The sequence below is a fragment of the Engystomops pustulosus genome, chromosome 5 (assembly GCF_040894005.1).
Source record: "Engystomops pustulosus chromosome 5, aEngPut4.maternal, whole genome shotgun sequence".
In the NCBI taxonomy this organism is placed as follows: Eukaryota; Metazoa; Chordata; class Amphibia; order Anura; family Leptodactylidae; genus Engystomops; species Engystomops pustulosus.
This window is the reverse complement of record NC_092415.1, coordinates 41019999-41040211: the sequence shown is the minus strand read 5'-3', so window position 1 is coordinate 41040211 and position 20213 is coordinate 41019999. Positions and strand designations below refer to the sequence as shown.

General features: G+C 44.0%; 1 protein-coding gene across 2 annotated transcripts in view; it reads right to left on the bottom strand.

Annotated features, from left to right (window-relative positions):
* Nucleotides 1-19648, bottom strand: part of TRPA1 (transient receptor potential cation channel subfamily A member 1) — a 78723-nt gene extending 59075 nt beyond the window's left edge. For both annotated transcript variants that reach the window (XM_072151727.1, XM_072151729.1), the window contains exon 1: nt 19490-19648. The gene's annotated coding sequence lies outside the window, so the exon portion shown is untranslated. The remainder of the gene's footprint in view (nt 1-19489) is intronic.
* Between the last annotated feature and the right edge of the window lie 565 nt (nt 19649-20213).

The window sequence follows — 20213 nt, the reverse complement described above, 5'->3', positions numbered from 1 at the left end:
CAAGAAGCTGATTCTGATAAACATTGTATCTTAGATGTAGTGATGCAAGTCCTGGGCATGAAAGGCAGCACCTGAATAAGTTTGGATGATTGCCTTATTTATTATGTTAAGGTCAGGAAGTTTACCATCTACACCAGACACAAACTCAAAGGGGTTGGCCGAATGTTCTTTAATGTTTTTCTTTATTAACATTGATATTGAGGTTTGACTACTGCTGCCCCACCTGTAGCAATATTGGGTTTTATAGTTTCCCTGTATAACTGGAAGGGTAAGACATGGATGCTCTCTGCCAGGGCACTGACAATACCTTTACCATCTATGGGACTGCCAGAGATAGCCAAGGACATGTGCCCTGGTCCTAAATTTAATCAGGTAAATGGGACCCTTGATCTCATGATTTTGTGGTGGTGCCAATGGTATTCCCATTGATCAGCATGTTGAAACATTGAAGCGCACCTGGCTCCCTGCCAGCAGTGTGCAATGACTCCTGCGGAAGGGGCAGCTGCAGCCATGTCTCCTCATGTATTCTTCCTCTCCTCCACACCATCCCCCTCCCTCCCCTGTCTGCTCAATAGACATGACATGAAGTGGGGAGGGGATGAGACTGACACAGGCTGCAGCCGCCTCCTCCCCAGGGACTCACCACACGCTGCTGGAAGGGAGCTAGGTAATGCGAATAACACTTACTGGTATATATAAAATACTGAAATGATTTATAATGCGGACAAAGGCATTTTTAAAATCAGCATAGCATAGACTATTGGAACTTGCCACCAGCTACTAAAAATGACTTTCCTGGTGACAGGTTCCCTGTAATGTCCAATCCTTTGAAGGCACATATTGCTGACATGCTAGTAACACCATATCATTTAGAACCACAAAAGAGAGCCTTATATCATCATATCATCTGTACAAATATTTACTGTAAGTTTTATAATATACCAACTAATTGCTCACACAAATGTGCAAAACTGTTAACTTAGCTGCATATAAAGAATAATTAGCTCAGGTATCAGGCTTGGCTGTGTAATCCTTGGGGAAATTATTATGTATATCCTTATAGGAAGGAAGAGAGAAGGTTTCCTAAGTGCGAGTGATAAGAGGCTTATAGACTTTATGCTTACAAGAGAAGGATGACTATTTTATCACCAATTATACACATACAAGAAGTATATTTGGCAATAATTAAAGGTTCTTTGAAGGGAGTCTACCACCACCCATTGGCATTATAATCTGTTGGCAGCACGGGGGGGGGGGGTAATTTATTAAGACTGCTATTTAAATTCAGATTTACGAAGAGGCCATCTGTACCAGTTCGGATCTGGCAGAGATTTCAGCAAGAGTCTCTGGTTTTATGGTGGAGGCTATATTAAATATGAAAGGCCAGGGAATTCATTTCCCTGCCCCCCTCCCCCCGCTCGCACCATACTTCACCCCATCACTCCCAAAGTGTTGTGGGGGTAGAAAAGCTTCCCAACCTGCAGCGATGGGGATATTTACATGTCTTCTCTGCTAGAAAACTGTCAGAGAAGTAATTGTAAATCTCCCCCACTGTGATTTCAAAAACACTGTTATAATTTTGAGCCATTATGCCATTCCTGGGAAATTCTCATTTTAATCCATATGCTAATGAGGCAGTTGTTGCACCGAGGAAGTATCCTCTGCAGCTGGAGCGCTGCTATTTCTACTTGGACTACTTTTCTCTCCATCAGATAAGCAGGACATTTGTCTTGTGAGTCGCATGGAATGAAATCGGAAAAAGAGTGATTTAGGCAATGATCTGTTGTTGAGGACATGTTCTAACTGCCTCATTAGCATATGGATTTAACTGTGGAATATTTTGGAAATGGAGATAAATAATATAGGCACTGTATGAAATACATTCCCATTTGCTGCCAGGGTGCATGTGGTATATCCCTTTAAAATGACCAAAAATGTACGGTACATCTTTACAAAACCCCAAGGAAAAAAGCCCTTAAAAATAGTGACTCCTTTTAACAATTTTTTCAGGTGCCCCTACAGGTAACAATTGACCCCAGTTCCTTCAGCAGGACACTTTGTATTTTATCTGATTGCATATAAATATTATTTTAATATGGACAACACTTTTTGTTGTAGTCAAACCCTCATGATTGATATCTGTTTTTACTAGATATCATAATGTCTCCCTTTTATTAAGCATCATATTTCACTCACCTCCACTCGGTTACATAAAAACATTGTCAATAGAGATGAGCGAACACTAAAATGCTCGGGTACTCGTTATTCGAGACGAACTTTTCCCGATGCTCGAGTGCTCGTCTCGAATAACGAACCCCATTGAAGTCAATGGGAGACTCGAGCATTTTTCAAGGGGACCAAGGCTCTGCACAGGGAAGCTTGGCCAAACACCTGGGAACCTCAGAAAAGGATGGAAACACCACGGGGACGGCATGCAGAGGCAGCGGCAGCAGGCTAGAGAGTGTCATGGCGACATACCCTAAATGGACTCAGGCTTCAAACCAATGGGTGGCAGAGAGGAACCAAAGGAGGTGAGCAAGAAGTGCTCAAATAATATCGGTACATGATAAAAGTTTGCCAGTATATTTTGTGGATTACACAGCAGGGTGGCGACAAAGTTAACATGGAAGCCATGAAAACAACCCAAAATTCTGCCTGACACAGCTCGTTTGATAAGGGGACCATGTATGGAGGCAGTGAACTAGTAGTAGATTAAAGGTGCTGCAGTTAAAACTATGTTAGTTGGATCTTGGCATGGAGCTGGCGCTCCGCTGCCAGGCGAGCTTTCGCCAATCCAAGCCCCTGTCTCTAGGCTACTCCCCAAACAGCACTTTTGTATAAGATCAAGTGTAGTAGCGTTCTTATAAGTTTAGGATATGCCGGGTGAGGGGAATGTAAACAGATGCGCAAGAAGCGCATGATGCGCATGGAGCTGGCGCTCCGCTGCCAGGCGAGCTTTCGCAAATCCAAGCCCCTGTCTCTAGGCTACTCCCCAAACAGCACTTTTGTATAAGATCAAGTGTAGTAGCGTTCTTATAAGTTTAGGATATGCCGGGTGAGGGGAATGTAAACAGATGCGCAAGAAGCGCATGATGCGCATGGAGCTGGCGCTCCGCTGCCAGGCGAGCTTTCGCAAATCCAAGCCCCTGTCTCTAGGCTACTCCCCAAACAGCACTTTTGTATAAGATCAAGTGTAGTAGCGTTCTTATAAGTTTAGGATATGGCGGGTGAGGGGAATGTAAACAGATGCGCAAGAAGCGCTGAAATAATATCCCTAAATGGTAAAAGTTTGCAAGTATATTTTGTGGATTACACAGCAGGGTGGCGACAAAGTTAACAACTTTGATGTGGAATCCATGAAAACAACCCAAATTTCTGCCTGACACACCTCGTTTGATAAAGGGACGATGTATGGAGGCAGCTATATGGACGACTTTTGGAGGTAGCAATGGAGACAACGTGTGGAGGCTGCTATGGAGACAATTTAATTTGGATAGTGCCTGTATGTGGCAGTCCCAAACATTTTTCAAACCAGAGGAGCAGGTAGGTGGCCCTCCAGTAAAATGGGATAGATTGAGTGCCTGTATGTGGCAGTCCCAAAAATTGTTCAAACCAGAGGAGCAGGTAGGTGGCCCTCCAGTAAAATGGAATAGATTGAGTGCCTGTATGTGGCAGTCCCAAAAATTGTTCAAACCAGAGGAGCAGGTAGGTGGCCCTGCAGTAAAATGGAATAGATTGAGTGCCTGTATGTGGCAGTCCCAAAAATGTTTCAAACCAGAGGAGCAGGTAGGTGGCCCTCCAGTAAAATGGGATAGATTGAGTGCCTGTATGTGGCAGTCCCAAAAATGTTTCAAACCAGAGGAGCAGGTAGGTGGCCCTCCAGTAAAATGGAATAGATTGAGTGCCTGTATGTGGCAGTCCCAAAAATTCTTCAAACCAGAGGAGCAGGTAGGTGGCCCTGCAGTAAAATGGAATAGATTGAGTGCCTGTATGTGGCAGTCCCAAAAATGTTTCAAACCAGAGGAGCAGGTAGGTGGCCCTCCAGTAAAATGGGATAGATTGAGTGCCTGTATGTGGCAGTCCCAAAAATGTTTCAAACCAGAGGAGCAGGTAGGTGGCCCTCCAGTAAAATGGAATAGATTGAGTGCCTGTATGTGGCAGTCCCAAAAATTCTTCAAACCAGAGGAGCAGGTAGGTGGCCCTGCAGTAAAATGGAATAGATTGAGTGCCTGTATGTGGCAGTCCCAAAAATGTTTCAAACCAGAGGACCGGGTAGGTGGCCCTCCAGAAAAATGGAATAGATTGAGTGCCTGTATGTGGCACTCACAAAAATTGTTTCAAACAGAGGACCGGGTAGGTGGCCCTCCAGAAAAATTAAATGCATGAAGTATAGCAAGAGCCAGTGGGCCCTGTCAAAAAATAGCCATTTTCCTCTGCTTTACTGTACAAAGAGGAGGAGAAGGAGGAAAATGAGGAGGAGGAGGAGGAGTGGATCAATTATTCAGGTTGAGCTTCCTTCACCTGGTGGAGATTGGAAATTCTGAGAAATCCAGCCTTTATTCATTTTAATAAGCGTCAGCCTGTCAGCGCTGTCAGTCGACAGGCGTGTACGCTTATCGGTGATGATGCCACCAGCTGCACTGAAAACCCGCTCGGACAAGACGCTAGCGGCAGGGCAGGCAAGAACCTCCAAGGCGTACAGCGCCAGTTCGTGCCACATGTCCAGCTTTGAAACCCAGTAGTTGTAGGGAGCTGTGTGATCATTTAGGACGATGGTATGGTCAGCTACGTACTCCCTCACCATCTTTCTGTAAAGATCAGCCCTACTCTGCCGAGACTGGGGACAGGTGACAGTGTCTTGCTGGGGTGACATAAAGCTGGCAAAAGCCTTGTAAAGCGTACCCTTGCCAGTGCTGGACAAGCTGCCTGCTCGCCTACTCTCCCTCGCTACTTGTCCCGCAGAACTACGCACTCTGCCGCTAGCGCTGTCAGAAGGGAAATACTGTTTCAGCTTGTGCACCAGGGCCTGCTGGTATTCATGCATTCTCACACTCCTTTCCTCTGCAGGGATGAGAGTGGCAAGATTTTGCTTGTACCGTGGGTCCAGGAGAGTGAACACCCAGTAATCGGTGCTGGAATAAATTCTTTGAACGCGAGGGTCACGGGATAGGCAGCCTAGCATGAAATCTGCCATATGCGCCAGAGTACCAACGCGTAAGAATTCACTCCCCTCACTGGCCTGACTGTCCATTTCCTCCTCCTCCAACTCCTCCAACTCCTCTTCTTCTGCCCATACACGCTGAACAGTGAAGGACTCAACAATGGTCCCCTCTTGTGTCTCGCCAACATTCTCCTCCTCTTCCTCCTCATCCTCCTCCACCTCCACCTCCTCCGATATGCGCTGAGAAACAGACCTCAGGGTGCTTTGGCTATCAACAAGGGAATATTCTTCCCCCGTCTCTTGTGACGAGCGCAAAGCTTCCGACTTCATGCTGACCAGAGAGTTTTTCAACAGGCCAAGCAGCGGGATGGTGAGGCTGATGATGGCGGCATCGCCACTGACCATCTGTGTTGACTCCTCAAAGTTACTCAGCACCTGACAGATATCAGACATCCACGTCCACTCCTCATTGTAGACTTGAGGAAGCTGACTGACCTGACTACCAGTTCTGGTGGAAGTTGACATCTGGCAGTCTACAATCGCTCTGCGCTGCTGGTAAACTCTGGATAACATGGTCAGTGTTGAATTCCACCTCGTGGGCACGTCGCACAACAGTCGGTGAGCGGGCAGTTGGAGGCGGCGCTGCGCTGCCCTGAGAGTGGCAGCATCTGGGCTGGACTTCCTGAAATGCGCACAGATGCGGCGCACCTTCGTGAGCAAATCAGACAGATTGGGGTATGTCTTGAGGAAACGCTGCACTATCAGATTTAACACATGGGCCAGGCATGGCACATGTGTCAGTCTGCCGAGTTGCAGAGCCGCCACCAGGTTACGGCCGTTGTCACACACAACCATTCCCGGCTTGAGGTTCAGCGGTGCCAGCCACAGATCAGTCTGCGCCGTGATGCCCTGTAATAGCTCTTGGGCGGTGTGCCTTTTGTCGCCTAGGCTCAGCAGTTTGAGCACCGCCTGCTGTCGCTTAGCGACGGCACTGCTGCTGTGCCTAGAGCTACCGACTGATGGCGCCGTGCCCACGGATGGTAGTTCGGAGGAGGAGGTGGAGGAGGGGTGGGAGGAGGAGGAGGCATAGTAGGCCTGAAACACCTGGACCGAGGTAGGCCCCGCAATCCTCGGCGTCGGCAGTATATGAGCAGCCCCAGGGTCAGTCTCGGTCCCAGCCTCCACCAAGTTAACCCAATGTGCCGGCAGCGATATATAGTGGCCCTGCCCGGCAGCACTCGTCCACGTGTCCGTGGTCAGGTGGACCTTGTCAGAAACGGCGTTGGTCAGGGCACGGATGATGTTGTCTGACACGTGCTGGTGCAGGGCTGGGACGGCACATCGGGAAAAGTAGTGGCGGCTGGGGACCGAATACCGAGGGGCGGCCGCCGCCATGAGGTTGCGAAAGGCCTCGGTCTCTACTAGCCTATAGGGCAGCATCTCCAGGCTAAGCAATCTGGAGATGTGCACATTAAGGGCTTGGGCGTGCGGGTGGGTTGCACTATATTTGCGTTTCCGCTCCAGCGTCTGGGGTATGGAGAGCTGAACGCTGGTGGATGCTGTGGAGGATCGTGGAGGCGACGATGGGGTTTTTGGGCCAGGGTCCTGGGCAGGGGGCTGACTAGCAGCTGACACAGGGGAAGGAGCAGTGGTGTGCACGGCCGGAGGTGAACGGGCTTGTTGCCACTGAGTGGGGTGCTTAGCATTCATATGCCTGCGCATACTGGTGGTAGTTAAGCTAGTAGTGGTGGAACCCCTGCTGAGCCTGGTTTGGCAAATGTTGCACACCACAGTCCGTCGGTCATCCGGTGTTTCCTTAAAGAACCTCCACACTTCTGAAGATCTAGCCCTCGCCGCAAGAGCCCTCACCACGGGAGCTTCACTAGTTGACAGTGGCGCTGATGCACCAGCTCTGGCCCTGCCTCTCCGTCTGGCCCCACCACTGCCTCTTCCAACCTGTTCAGGTCGAGGACTCTCCTCCGTCTCAGAAGCACTGTGTTCACCCGGCCTCTCAACCCAGCTTGGGTCTGTCACCTCATCATCCTCCGATCCCTCAGTCTGCTCCCCCCTCGGACTTCCTGCCCTGACAACAACTTCCCCACTGTCTGACAACCGTGTCTCCTCATCGTCGGACACCTCTTTACACACTTCCACTACGTCAAGAAGGTCATCATCACCCACAGACTGTGACTGGTGGAAAACCTGGGCATCGGAAAATTGCTCAGCAGCAACCGGACAAGTGGTTTGTGACTGTGGGAAGGGTCCAGAAAACAGTTCCTCAGAGTATGCCGGTTCAAATGGCAAATTTTCCTGGGAGGGGGCAGACTGGGGGGGAGGAGGCTGAGGTGCAGGAGCTGGAGGAGTGGGGATTTCGGTGACATGGGTGGACTGCGTGGAAGACTGACTGGTGGTGGACAAATTGCTCGAAGCATTGTCAGCAATCCACGACATCACCTGTTCGCACTGTTCTGGCCTCAACAGTGCTCTACCACGAGTCCCAGTAACTTCAGACATGAACCTAGGGAGTGTAGCTCTGCGGCGTTCCCCTGCTCCCTCATCAGCAGGTGGTGTCTCACCCCGCCCAGGACCACGGCCTCTGACCCCTGCAGTAGTTGGACGCCCACGTCCCCGCCCTCGTCCTCTACCCCTAGCCCTGGGGTTAAACATTTTTAAAATGAGAGTTATAACTTTTTTTTTTTTTTTACTTTTTTTTTTTTTTTTTGTGTGTTTTTTTGTGTTTTTTGTTTTTTTTTGTGTTTTTTGTTTTTTTTTGAGTTTTTAGAACCAAACAATCCTATCCTATTGCTATGGCTATTTTCTAGCCAAGTATCAAAGGAAGCACACTACTATGCCAGATGAGATGACACTGAGTTATTGCCTAATAGAAATCCAACCCCTACTGAATTTTGCCACTTCAGCCTTTGCTATGGATATGTGCGCCACTAAGCGCAGAACACAGCGGTCGCAAGTCTCACTACAAATTGCTCAGAATTGGCAAGTACATGCACTGCAGAAACTACAGCCACCAGCAGATCAACCAGAAATCAAATATATAGAACGCTACTGTAGGCTTCAAGAAGCTATTTGTATTCTCCTATGGCTATTTTCTAGCCAAGTATCAAAGGAAGCACACTACTATGCCAGATGAGATGACACTGAGTTATTGCCTAATAGAAATCCAACCCCTACTGAATTTTGCCACTTCAGCCTTTGCTATGGATATGTGCGCCACTAAGCGCAGAACACAGCGGTCGCAAGTCTCACTACAAATTGCTCAGAATTGGCAAGTACATGCACTGCAGAAACTACAGCCACCAGCAGATCAACCAGAAATCAAATATATAGAACGCTACTGTAGGCTTCAAGAAGCTATTTGTATTCTCCTATGGCTATTTTCTAGCCAAGTATCAAAGGAAGCACACTACTATGCCAGATGAGATGACACTGAGTTATTGCCTAATAGAAATCCAACCCCTACTGAATTTTGCCACTTCAGCCTTTGCTATGGATATGTGCGCCACTAAGCGCAGAACACAGCGGTCGCAAGTCTCACTACAAATTGCTCAGAATTGGCAAGTACATGCACTGCAGAAACTACAGCCACCAGCAGATCAACCAGAAATCAAATATATAGAACGCTACTGTAGGCTTCAAGAAGCTATTTGTATTCTCCTATGGCTATTTTCTAGCCAAGTATCAAAGGAAGCACACTACTATGCCAGATGAGATGACACTGAGTTATTGCCTAATAGAAATCCAACCCCTACTGAATTTTGCCACTTCAGCCTTTGCTATGGATATGTGCGCCACTAAGCGCAGAACACAGCGGTCGCAAGTCTCACTACAAATTGCTCAGAATTGGCAAGTACATGCACTGCAGAAACTACAGCCACCAGCAGATCAACCAGAAATCAAATATATAGAACGCTACTGTAGGCTTCAAGAAGCTATTTGTATTCTCCTATGGCTATTTTCTAGCCAAGTATCAAAGGAAGCACACTACTATGCCAGATGAGATGACACTGAGTTATTGCCTAATAGAAATCCAACCCCTACTGAATTTTGCCACTTCAGCCTTTGCTATGGATATGTGCGCCACTAAGCGCAGAACACAGCGGTCGCAAGTCTCACTACAAATTGCTCAGAATTGGCAAGTACATGCACTGCAGAAACTACAGCCACCAGCAGATCAACCAGAAATCAAATATATAGAACGCTACTGTAGGCTTCAAGAAGCTGTTTGTATTCTCCTATGGCTATTTTCTAGCCAAGTATCAAAGGAAGCACACTACTATGCCAGATGAGATGACACTGAGTTATTGCCTAATAGAAATCCAACCCCTACTGAATTTTCCCACTTCGGTCTTTGCTATGGATATGTGTGCCACTAAGAGCTAAACACAACGGTAGCAAGTCCCCCTGCTAATTCCTCACAAAATGGTAAAAGATGCAAATTAAAATAAAAAAAGTAGAACGTTATTGTAGCCCTAAGAAGGGCTGTTGGGTTCTTTGAGAATCACTCCTGCCTAACAGTAAGCTAATAGAACACCCTAACGCTTTCCCTGACCAGCAGCAGCTCTCTCCCTAGCGGCATCCAGAGACAGAATGATCCGAGCAGCGCGGCCAGCGGCTAGTCTATCCCAGGGTCACCTGATCTGGCCAGCCAACCACTGCTATCGACGTGTAAGGGTACCACGTCATGCTGGGTGGAGTGCAGAGTCTCCTGGCTTGTGATTGGCTCTGTTTCTGGCCGCCAAAAAGCAAAACGGCGGGAGCTGCCATTTTCTCGAGCGGGCAAAGTATTCGTCCGAGCAACGAGCAGTTTCGAGTACCCTAATGCTCGACCGAGCATCAAGCTCGGACGAGCATGTTCGCTCATCTCTAATTGTCAATTTAATTTGTTACATGATCTCGTGAGAAGACTGGAAGCAATGGATCGAGCTCCTGCTGTTGTGTAATGTGTAATTTCCTGTTAATGTGACATTTGTATTGGTGTATTCATCTATTGTTCTTACAGACACTATTACATTACAGACAGTAACGGTAATATTACCTTCTATTTCCCAAGCATTACATCTGTGCCAACATCTAAAATGGGCACTAAATTAAAACATTACTGAAAGAGAAATGAACCATTTTACATTAGACCCATTATCTCTGAAAGACTGGACTTAATAGAACCTACTTAAAGGTGTTCTAAAATAAACACCATAAAGATAGCGGATAATATATCTTTAGCCTTACAATTCCAATAGTGATCCTGTATAATATCTTCCACTTCCAGAGATTACACCGTAAAGGGACTTTGTCACCAGCCTTTACACCACTAAACTACCTGCGCCTTCTGGGACTGTATGAAATATCCTTTCTAGAAATTCCTCTTTTACATAGAAAAATGCACATTCAAAGTGATTTACAAAAATTTGTTTTTATCTGAGATGCATCACTTTAAAAGGCTGCAAATGGACCATCTACCTATCTTGAGCAAAGTCCTGGTGACATTGTAAACATGAGAATTTTGTCTTTAAAAACACACAATGATGTAGTACAGTACTAGGGATACAGGCAGTTGTCAGTTACATAGCTGCGAATATGAGTTGCTGATAAAGATAATTCCTGACTATATTTTTATCTGCACATATCTTCAGAACACATCACACAAAAGCTCAAAGAACTGCAATCCAGATGCATTTTGAAAAATGAAATCCTCATCTTGACAACAACACCAGATTGATATAGAGTCCAAGAAAGGAAGTACAAGCGGTCCCCGGGCTACATACAAGATAGGGTCTGTAGGTTTGTTCTTAAGTTGAGTTTGTATGTAAGTCGGAACTGTATATTTTATCATTGTAATCCCAGACAGAACTTTTTTGGTCTCTGTGACAATTGGATTTTAAAAATGTTGGGTTGTCATAAGAATCAGGATTAACACTAAAGCTTCATTACAGACACCTGTGATAATTGTTATAGCTGTTTATTGTATCCCGGGACTAAAGTACAATAAATTACCAATATCCAGGGGTCCGTTTGTAACTGGGGGTCGTATGTAAGTCGAGTGTTCTTAAGTAGGGGACCGCCTGTATCTGCAGTAACGCTCCTTTTTTATCCTTTTAAAAGTGACTCATCTCAGGGTAATTCTTTTCAGCTCATCTGCATATGACATTGTATATGGAGGTAATTTTTTATAGGAAAACGTGTGTGGTTTTACATAAACATAAATGATGGAATTCTAGGAAGGACATTTCATACCTCACTTGAGGGGGCTAGTAGTTAAATGGATAAAACCTGGTGGCCGGATCCCTTTGACATTTGGTTCTATAATCATAATTGAGTAGAAAAATGGTTATAAACTCCCTTTAAAGGGATTTGCTCAGTATTATCCCTGATCCACAGGATAAATGATACCAAGCTGATCATGGAAGTCTTATTATTTGCATTCCCATTAATCACAAAATTAAAAGTTCCATACCCCTGACAGAATGATATGTGGCGCAAACCCATGGTGAATGAAGCAGTGGGGCTCATGCTTGACATGCTCCTCCATTCATTTGCTGGAAAAAGACCCCAATTTCAGGACTGCTAAGAAGTGTTCTAGTGATTGGATCCACAAAAACCAGATTGTTATTCATTATGTTGTGGATAGGGGCTGCAATTACATTCTGCTCAGCTACTCCTACTCTATAACATGCTGCCTGCAGATAGGACACATTGGGGCACATTTTCTAAGGGTCCGAACAGCGCATTTTCGTCAGGTTTCCCGACTTTTTACCGTTTTGTCCTGAATTGCCCCAGGTTTTTGGCGCCAAGATTGGATTGTGGCGGCACCGGCTTGTATCTGACACAAATAGGGGGGCATGGACGTCAGACAACCCGACTGATTCGTACAAACCGCAGAATTTAAAATCGAAATTGTGCCGCAAGATCAGCACTCACATGCACCGGGAAGAAGAAGGTGAACTCCAGCGGACCTCAGCGGGGGAAGCGACACATGCAAAAAATTGGGCGCACGAGCTATCAGAATCGCGGAAGATCCGAATCCTCATCGGACAACGCACAGCGGGGATTGCGACGGGACAGGTAAGTAAATGTGCCCCTATGTGTAATCTGCTTAGCGCCTCCTGCTCTATAACATGCTGCCTGTAGATAGTTTACCTTGTTCAAACTGCTCACCGCCTCCTGCTCTATAACATTCTGCCTGCAGGTAGGGCACAATGTACAATCTGCTCTTCTGCTCCTTGCTCTTTAACATGCTTACTGCATATTTGACACTTTGTAAAATCTGCTCAGCCCCTCCTTATCTATAACATGCTTCCTGCAGATAAGACACTATGTAAAATCCACTCTGCTTCTGCTGCTCTATAACATGCTGTCAGCATATAGGACACTATGTAAAATCTGCTCAGCCCCTCCTGCTCTATAACATGCTTCCTGCAGATAAGACACTATGTACAATCCGCTCAGTTTCTGCTGCTCTATAACATGCTGCCTACAGATTGGACAATATGTAAAATGTGCTCCCCCTCCCGTGTTACACAATACTGCCAGCAGATTGGACTTCGATTGCATGGTAACAGATTTTCAGACAGAGAAACCACAGGTTTCTCCAAGCCTCATTCAGATTAATTAGACTGTTGCATATTTTTCTGCAACACATTTATTGATCACAAATTCAATCTAAGCATCTTTATAACACCGAATAAGAAGTAAAATGGATTCAACTATCAAATATAAAAATAATGGAAAAAGACATTCTTATTAAAATGTACTGTATGTATAATTCTATAGCCTATGAATGTCCTGATTCTTTCATTCTTTCATTCTTCTGGATACCTGTTATCAAAGAGCAGTATCTTTTTGGAAAGTTGTATATCTGACCATCAAATAGAGATAAATTGCTGTCTGGACAAAATAAAGACATCAGAATTTCAGGGATCTCATTATTCCAGTAAGGAGTGAAATAAAGTGACTTGGAATTAATGTGAAAACAGTGAAGTAATTGTAAAATGTTGGTAAAAGTGGAATTTTACTTATACTTGTATCATATAACTCTGCATATTGTAACAATTTAACCTCTTAATGGTTAGCTAATAATTATATTATACTGTATATTGTACTGAAATATTCATATAATTGAGTACTACATTGATATTAGACAGTCATTTAATTGAGCCGCTACACAGAGATGGGACCTGTCTGCTTCCTCTTCATTTCCTCTTTATCAGTCGCTGAGAACTCCTGATCTTGTAGGAGAAGGAAATTCTAGTGCTGGTTATTGAACCCCCAGCAATCTGATATCAAAGAAAGGTCATCAATATTTTTAGCCCAAGAAAACATACAGACAATTGAGATTCAGTTCTATGTCCATAGTTCTGTTTTTATAAACATAAAGGCATTTCTGAGAAGTTACTGATGTGGTCTTGTAATAGCAATATTCCTGCCAAATAAACAATGATGAAGGGGCGGTCCAGACAACCTATTTTGAGTGAATTTGTGGTCTGGCATGGACACCAGGGGGGAGATTCAGTGGAGCTGTTATGTCAGTTTTCTGTCGTACAGGCCCTGAAATAATTTCCAGCACATCTCCAGCATTTGTGATGTTTTGCCCCTTTACACCCCCTTCACGCCAAGTGGGAATGGAGGGGTGTGAGAGTGGTGTGCCTGGCAGTGCCTGACAATTCTGTGCACAGTCGACCGCAGTAGATATCAGGAGGCCAGAGCCTTCTCACATATCCAGCGTGGCGGGAGGGGATGAGGAATATATCATAATCCAGCGCAACTAGGGCGAAGTCAATATATCTTGAAGGTAGAAATGTTTGCGCTGTATACTGAACTTTTCCCCACAGTTTAATTGTGACATACTTTTGTCACCTGACCATTAGAACAAATCAGTGGTGTTAAGTAGGGAAGAGCAGACCCAAATGCGCAGTGTTAAACATGCATGCTACCAGTACTTAAAGGAAACCTACCACTTGAAGTGGCAGGTTTCAGAAGAAACCACCGAGCTGGTGCCGGAGCTTATTTTTTTAGTGTTTTACACTGCGGTATCGCGGTTTAAAACACTTTTTAAACTTTATAGCCGGCACAGGGAGGTACGCGCTCGGCGCTTACCATGTGCGCGGCTCTCCTTCACTTCCTATGTAGCCGCGCGCACGGTCGCGCGCATGGTAAGCGCCGAGCGCGTACCTCCCTGCGCCGGCTATAAAGTTTAAAAAGTGTTTTAAACCGCGATACCGCGGTTTAAAACTCTAACAAAGATAAGCTCCGGCACCAGCTCACCCTGAGCTGGTGCCCGGTATTTCCATCTGAAACCTGCCACTTCAAGTGGTAGGTTTCCTTTAAATGCTTTGGTGGCTTTGCCGGTGGCATTTGAAGGGTGGCACAGACAGTGGCTATTACCAGGAGGGGATCAGATTCGGTACCTTATCGGGTCCACTCATCCCATGTGTCAAGTTATTTACAAGGGCCTTTGATTGTGCTTTAATTTGACCACAGAAGGTCTGCCATAAACCATCGTGTCATGGATTTGCTAGAGAACTGCACTCTATAGCTCGTAATATATTACATATACATTACAACTCCAGAAATCAACCAGTCCAAGAAAATAATACCTGAAAGGAAATAACTTGATCCACTGCCTATTGTTTTGCCAGTTAGATAAACCTAGTGTTTAAAAAATTCCTTAAACATCCAGTGAGAGGTCCAGCTGTATACATCGCCCTTTTTCTCGTTGTACTGAGCAAAAAGTCAAACCTATTGCCCATTACAATGAGAAAAAGGGCGATGCATACCGCTGGACCTCTCACTGGATTTTGAAGGGATTTTCTTCGATCACTTGGATTTTTCACCTGTACTGGGATCTGGACTTCGAAGTGATTCGAAGGCTCAACACGTACTTCTCAGTGTAGTCCTGGTGTAATTATGCTGACTTGGGCCGGTTTAGAGATGCTGTTGTGATGCACCAGGGGTTATGCAGAGAATGGTCAGGGATAAGTCAAGGTCCTTAGAAATCAAGGAGTTCTAGCAAAGACGATATAACAGCCAAAGGTTAGGGTGTGCAGCACAGATTTAATGTCAGGTCAAACTGAGGTTATCATACAATGTCCACAGGACAAGAACAAGAATCATAAACAAAATCATAAAAGAAACCGATGTCAGAAACATGGAGGTCAATGAGCACCTTAGTTTGGAACCTTTAAAGGATCAATGATTGTAAACCACACACACCGACATACTGGTGTGTGCCAGGGTCTGCTCTTCTTTAAGCTTCCTATGCCCTTGTTTTTAAGAAAAAAAGTCTTAAAATTATGCAAATGGTATCTATAGAGCCTGATGCTTCTTAGACTTATTTGCCTAATTTTAAAAACTTAAAAAAAAATGGGGGAATAAGAAGCTAAAAGAAGAGCAGATCCTGTCAGAGGGGGCACACACCAGTATGTCAGTGTGCTTGGTTTACAGTACTTTATTGCTAGATGTCCTAGATGTCCTTTAATGTGGCTGAAGGTGCCTTTTGTAAACAGGGCTGCCAGTGATTGATCAGGGCATTTTGCTGCAGGTAAGAGCCCCTTTAAATTGACTAACGTGAGGTATATGTGAAGGAACACAAACATATATGTGAGGTAATAGACCTAGTGGCTGAAAGCAACATTCACTGTATATGTGTGATATAAAGGGCCACAACAAAACGTCATCCATCTATCACTGAAATCAAATATCAATTTTAGGATGACTATGATAACTTCTAAAGGAACATGACAGTAACACATTTTTAACCCATTTTTATATAGTAAAGTGTTCTTTATGTCACAAATACATAAGTGTTAATTTGCTGGAATTATAAAAAGCAGATCCATAAGTTGCAGCACATCTTACATAATAAATACCTGATTCCCTGTACTCCAGCAACAACATAGGATACAAATAAGTGTGATATACAGTACTGTATAAAAGTACAGAGTAAAGTAAAGCACAAAGTACAAAGCAACTAAAGACTGCATTCATTTTGTCAGTACCTTTGTAGGGAACCTGTCCTGATATTATAGGCCAGAAAGCCATGACTGCTATTTATTAAATTACTTTATTCTTTTCCTTTATAAAAAAATGTCTGGACCATTTTACAAGCTCTTATATATCTTGTGCCACCCCTTCATCCTCATATACTGTAAGCTCTTGTGTCACCCCCTCATCCCCATAGACTGTAAGCTCTTGTGTCACCCCCTCATCCTCATAGACTGTAAGTTCTTGTGTCACCCCCTTCATCCTCATAGACTGTGAGCTCTTGTGCCACCCACTCATCCTCATAGACTGTAAGCTCTTGTGTCACCCCCTAATTCTCATAGACTGTAAGCTCTTGTGTCACTCCCTCACCTCATATACTGTAAGCTCTTGTGTCACCCCCTCATCCTCATAGACTGTAAGCTCTTGTGTCACCCCCTCATCCTCATAGACTGTAAGCTCTTGTGTCACCCCCTTCATCCTCATAGACTGTAAGCTCTTGTGCCACCCCTCATCATCATAGACTGTTAGCTCTTGTGTCACCCCCTCATCCTCATAGACTGTAAGCTCTTCTGTCACCCCCCTCATCCTCATAGACTGTAAGCTCTTGTGTCACCCTCATCCTCATAGACTTTAAGCTCTTGTGTCACCCCCTTATCCTCATAGACTCTAAGTTCTTGTGTCACCCCCTAAACCGCATAGACTGTAAGCTCTTGTGTCACCCCCCTCATCCTCATAGACTTTGAGCTCTTGTGTCACCCTCATCCTCATAGACTGTAAGCTCTTGTGTCACCCCCTCATCCCCATAGACTGTAAGCTCTTGTGTCACCCCCTCATCCTCATAGACTGTAAGTTCTTGTGTCAACCCCTAATTCTCATAGACTTTGAGCTCTTGTGTCACCCTCATTCTCATAGACTGTAAGCTCTTGTGTCACCCCCTCATCCCCATAGACTGTAAGCTCTTGTGTCACCCCCTCATCCTCATAGACTGTAAGTTCTTGTGTCAACCCCTAATTCTCATAGACTGTAAGCTCTTGTGTCACCCCTCATCCTCATAGACTGTAAGCTCTTGTGTCACCCCCCTCAGCCTCATAGACTGTAAGCTCTTGTGTCTCCTCCTCATCCTCATAGACTGTAAGCTCTTGTGTCACCCCCTTATCCTCATAGACGGTAAGCTCTTGTGTCACCCCTTCATCCTCATGGACTGTAAGCTCTTGTGTCACCCCCTCATCCTCATAGACTGTAAGCTCTTGTGTCACCCCTCATCCTCATAGACTGTAATCTCTTGTGTCCCCCCTCATCCTCATAGACTGTAAGCTCTTGTGTCACCCCCTCATCCTCATAGACTGTAAGCTCTTGTGTCACCCCTCATCCTCATAGACTGTAATCTCTTGTGTCCCCCCTCATCCTCATAGACTGTAAGCTCTTGTGTCACCCCCTCATCCTCATAGACTGTAAGCTCTTGTGTCACCCCCTCATCCTCATAGACTGTAAGCTCTTGTGTCCCCCCTCATCCTCATAGACTGTAAGCTCTTGTGTCACCCCTCATCTTCATAGACTGTAAGCTCTTGTGTCACCCCCTCATCCTCATAGACTGTAAGTTCTTGTGTCAACCCCTAATTCTCATAGACTGTAATCTCTTGTGTCCCCCCTCATCCTCATAGACTGTAAGCTCTTGTGTCACCCCTTATCCTCATAAACTGTAAGCTCTTGTGTCCCCCCTCATCCTCATAGACTGTAAGCTCTTGTGTCACCCCCTCATCCTCATAGACTGTAAGCTCTTGCCAACAGGGCCCTAACTCCTATTGTTCCATATGACTGTTTGTACTCTATAATGTAATATTATATTTGTGTACGTCCCCTTTGATTTATAAAGTTCTAAGGAATTTGATGGCGCAATATAAATAAAGATTTTTATTACAATATAAAGTAATGTGTAATCTGTGTGCACTATATAAATAAAGTATTATTATTATTATTACCTGCGCTGACTTCTATATGTCTAATTTTATAGATAGTTTTGGATATATAGTATGTTGGGATACATATATGACTAATCTGAAGCTCGTGAGGTCCGTGCCTATGGAACACCAGACTGCTGGATGATCGGGCGATCCCCAATGGTTGGATGAACTCCTTGCCAGTTCTATGTCTATTTCTGGATCCCCGCTGCTCATCAGTTTCATTAAAGTGACTTTGGCCCTTTTATAAATGTTCTTATGGTCTATATGTGCCAGGCATTTTTGTTTTGAAAAAGGGGCAAAATTCATCAAAAGTCACAGCACATACACCAGCAGGCGGCTGGACTGACATAGCAACTTATTAGAAAAGTTGCAAGTCATGAATCTGGCTGTGCACGGTGTTGCATATGTTGAATAACATTTTTAGTAATTTTTTTATTTATTTTTTTTAAGTATGTCCAAAAGTAGATCTTCACTATTAAAAAGTTTTAAAAGTTTTCCTCTTTTGCACTTTTTGTCTTTCATTTTATAGTTCTTAAAATGACTGTCCTAAAAAAAAAAGTAACTACGGTATGGTATATTCTTCAGAACACACTGTTAAAGTCAGCTCTAGGAGAGTCCAGAATCTAAGTCCATGGATCTCTAATAATCCTTTCCCGACCCTTAGTGGAAAGTTACTGTACTGCATGGAAAGTCATGAATATTAATGGAAACCAAACTTCTTCGGGAACCAGGATCCATATTACCTAGTGCTCGAAAAAGTGGCTGGTCTTGCTTCAGATGGTGGATTTTTGATATATGATTGTTTTTTGATGACCAAATTAAAAAATTTAAAAAATTAAAAATATGGTAAAGATCGGTAAATAAATATTACAATATCTTAGTATGTAAAAAGCAATTGATTAGGAGGTGCTGGAATATATAATTGGACAATACAATTTATTTAGAATTTATTTGATTCTAATTTTATTTGATGTTACTATTTGTCACTTTATTGTGATGTTTGCTACATGGCCAACTGAGAAGTTCTGCAGAGCAACTACCTACCTATCTATCTATCTATCTATCTATCTATCTATCTATCTATCTATCTATCTGTAATTGTCTAGCAATTATCTATATAAATATAATTCCAAAATTATTCCAAAAAAGCACTAATATTATAACTCATCTAAAGTTAAAGTTATGTTCTAAAGTTATAGTTACTGTTCATATCTACATTAATTCCATCTCTGACTTTCCAGAATTACTCTTAAGCACATTGTATTCTCTGCATTATTTATACATTGTATTAAGTGCTATTAATGTACATTTACATGGTATACTCTATGTAGTATTAATCACTTATGCTAGTATTAGCAAACATCAGACTTACGGAGTGCAGCAGAGTCCAGATAGGCTCCAGTTTTCCAGATATCCTGTGATAAAGAATCCCAGAAATAAAGTGCCTGGATCCACACAGGTCTTCCTCCTTTATAGGTCTACGCCTCTGGTCAAGCAGAGTCATTGGTCGTGTCACATTGTGATTCATTTGTGTCAATACTTGTTCTCTGTGCCTGTTTTACAAACAAGATGGGAGGAGGAAGCCTACAAGAGGGAGGCTGGCTAATCTATCTCCATAATGACTTGTAGACATCCTTATTTTCATCACAAGCCCATGTGCGAGGACCTGTAATGAGATAATGTGCAGACTGTGTGTCCTGCAGAACCACTTACACGGAATATTTTATTAATTATATTTATTTTAAGTGCAATAATTGTCTATAAAGACAACATTTAGAATATTTTTAGGATTCATTTTTTCTGGCTCGTATAAACTTGTGGCTTACCAGCTAGAGTGCTTGACATTTGCTGCACAAATCAGAGTAAACATAGGAAGTGAGTGTGATAATAGCTCCGTTATTTATATTCCTGGAGGTTCTGCTGAAAAACATGCACATATATTTTGTAGAATTGAAGTTGTCCTCTATGGACTCCCATTATTGAAGTTGCCTGGCTCAGTATACAGGATATTTGGCTGGTTCTGATGAAAGTCTTTTGTCGTGCTGGAGGTCTAACCAATTAGAGCAGCGCAACTACTTTATAAGGAAAATAAAATA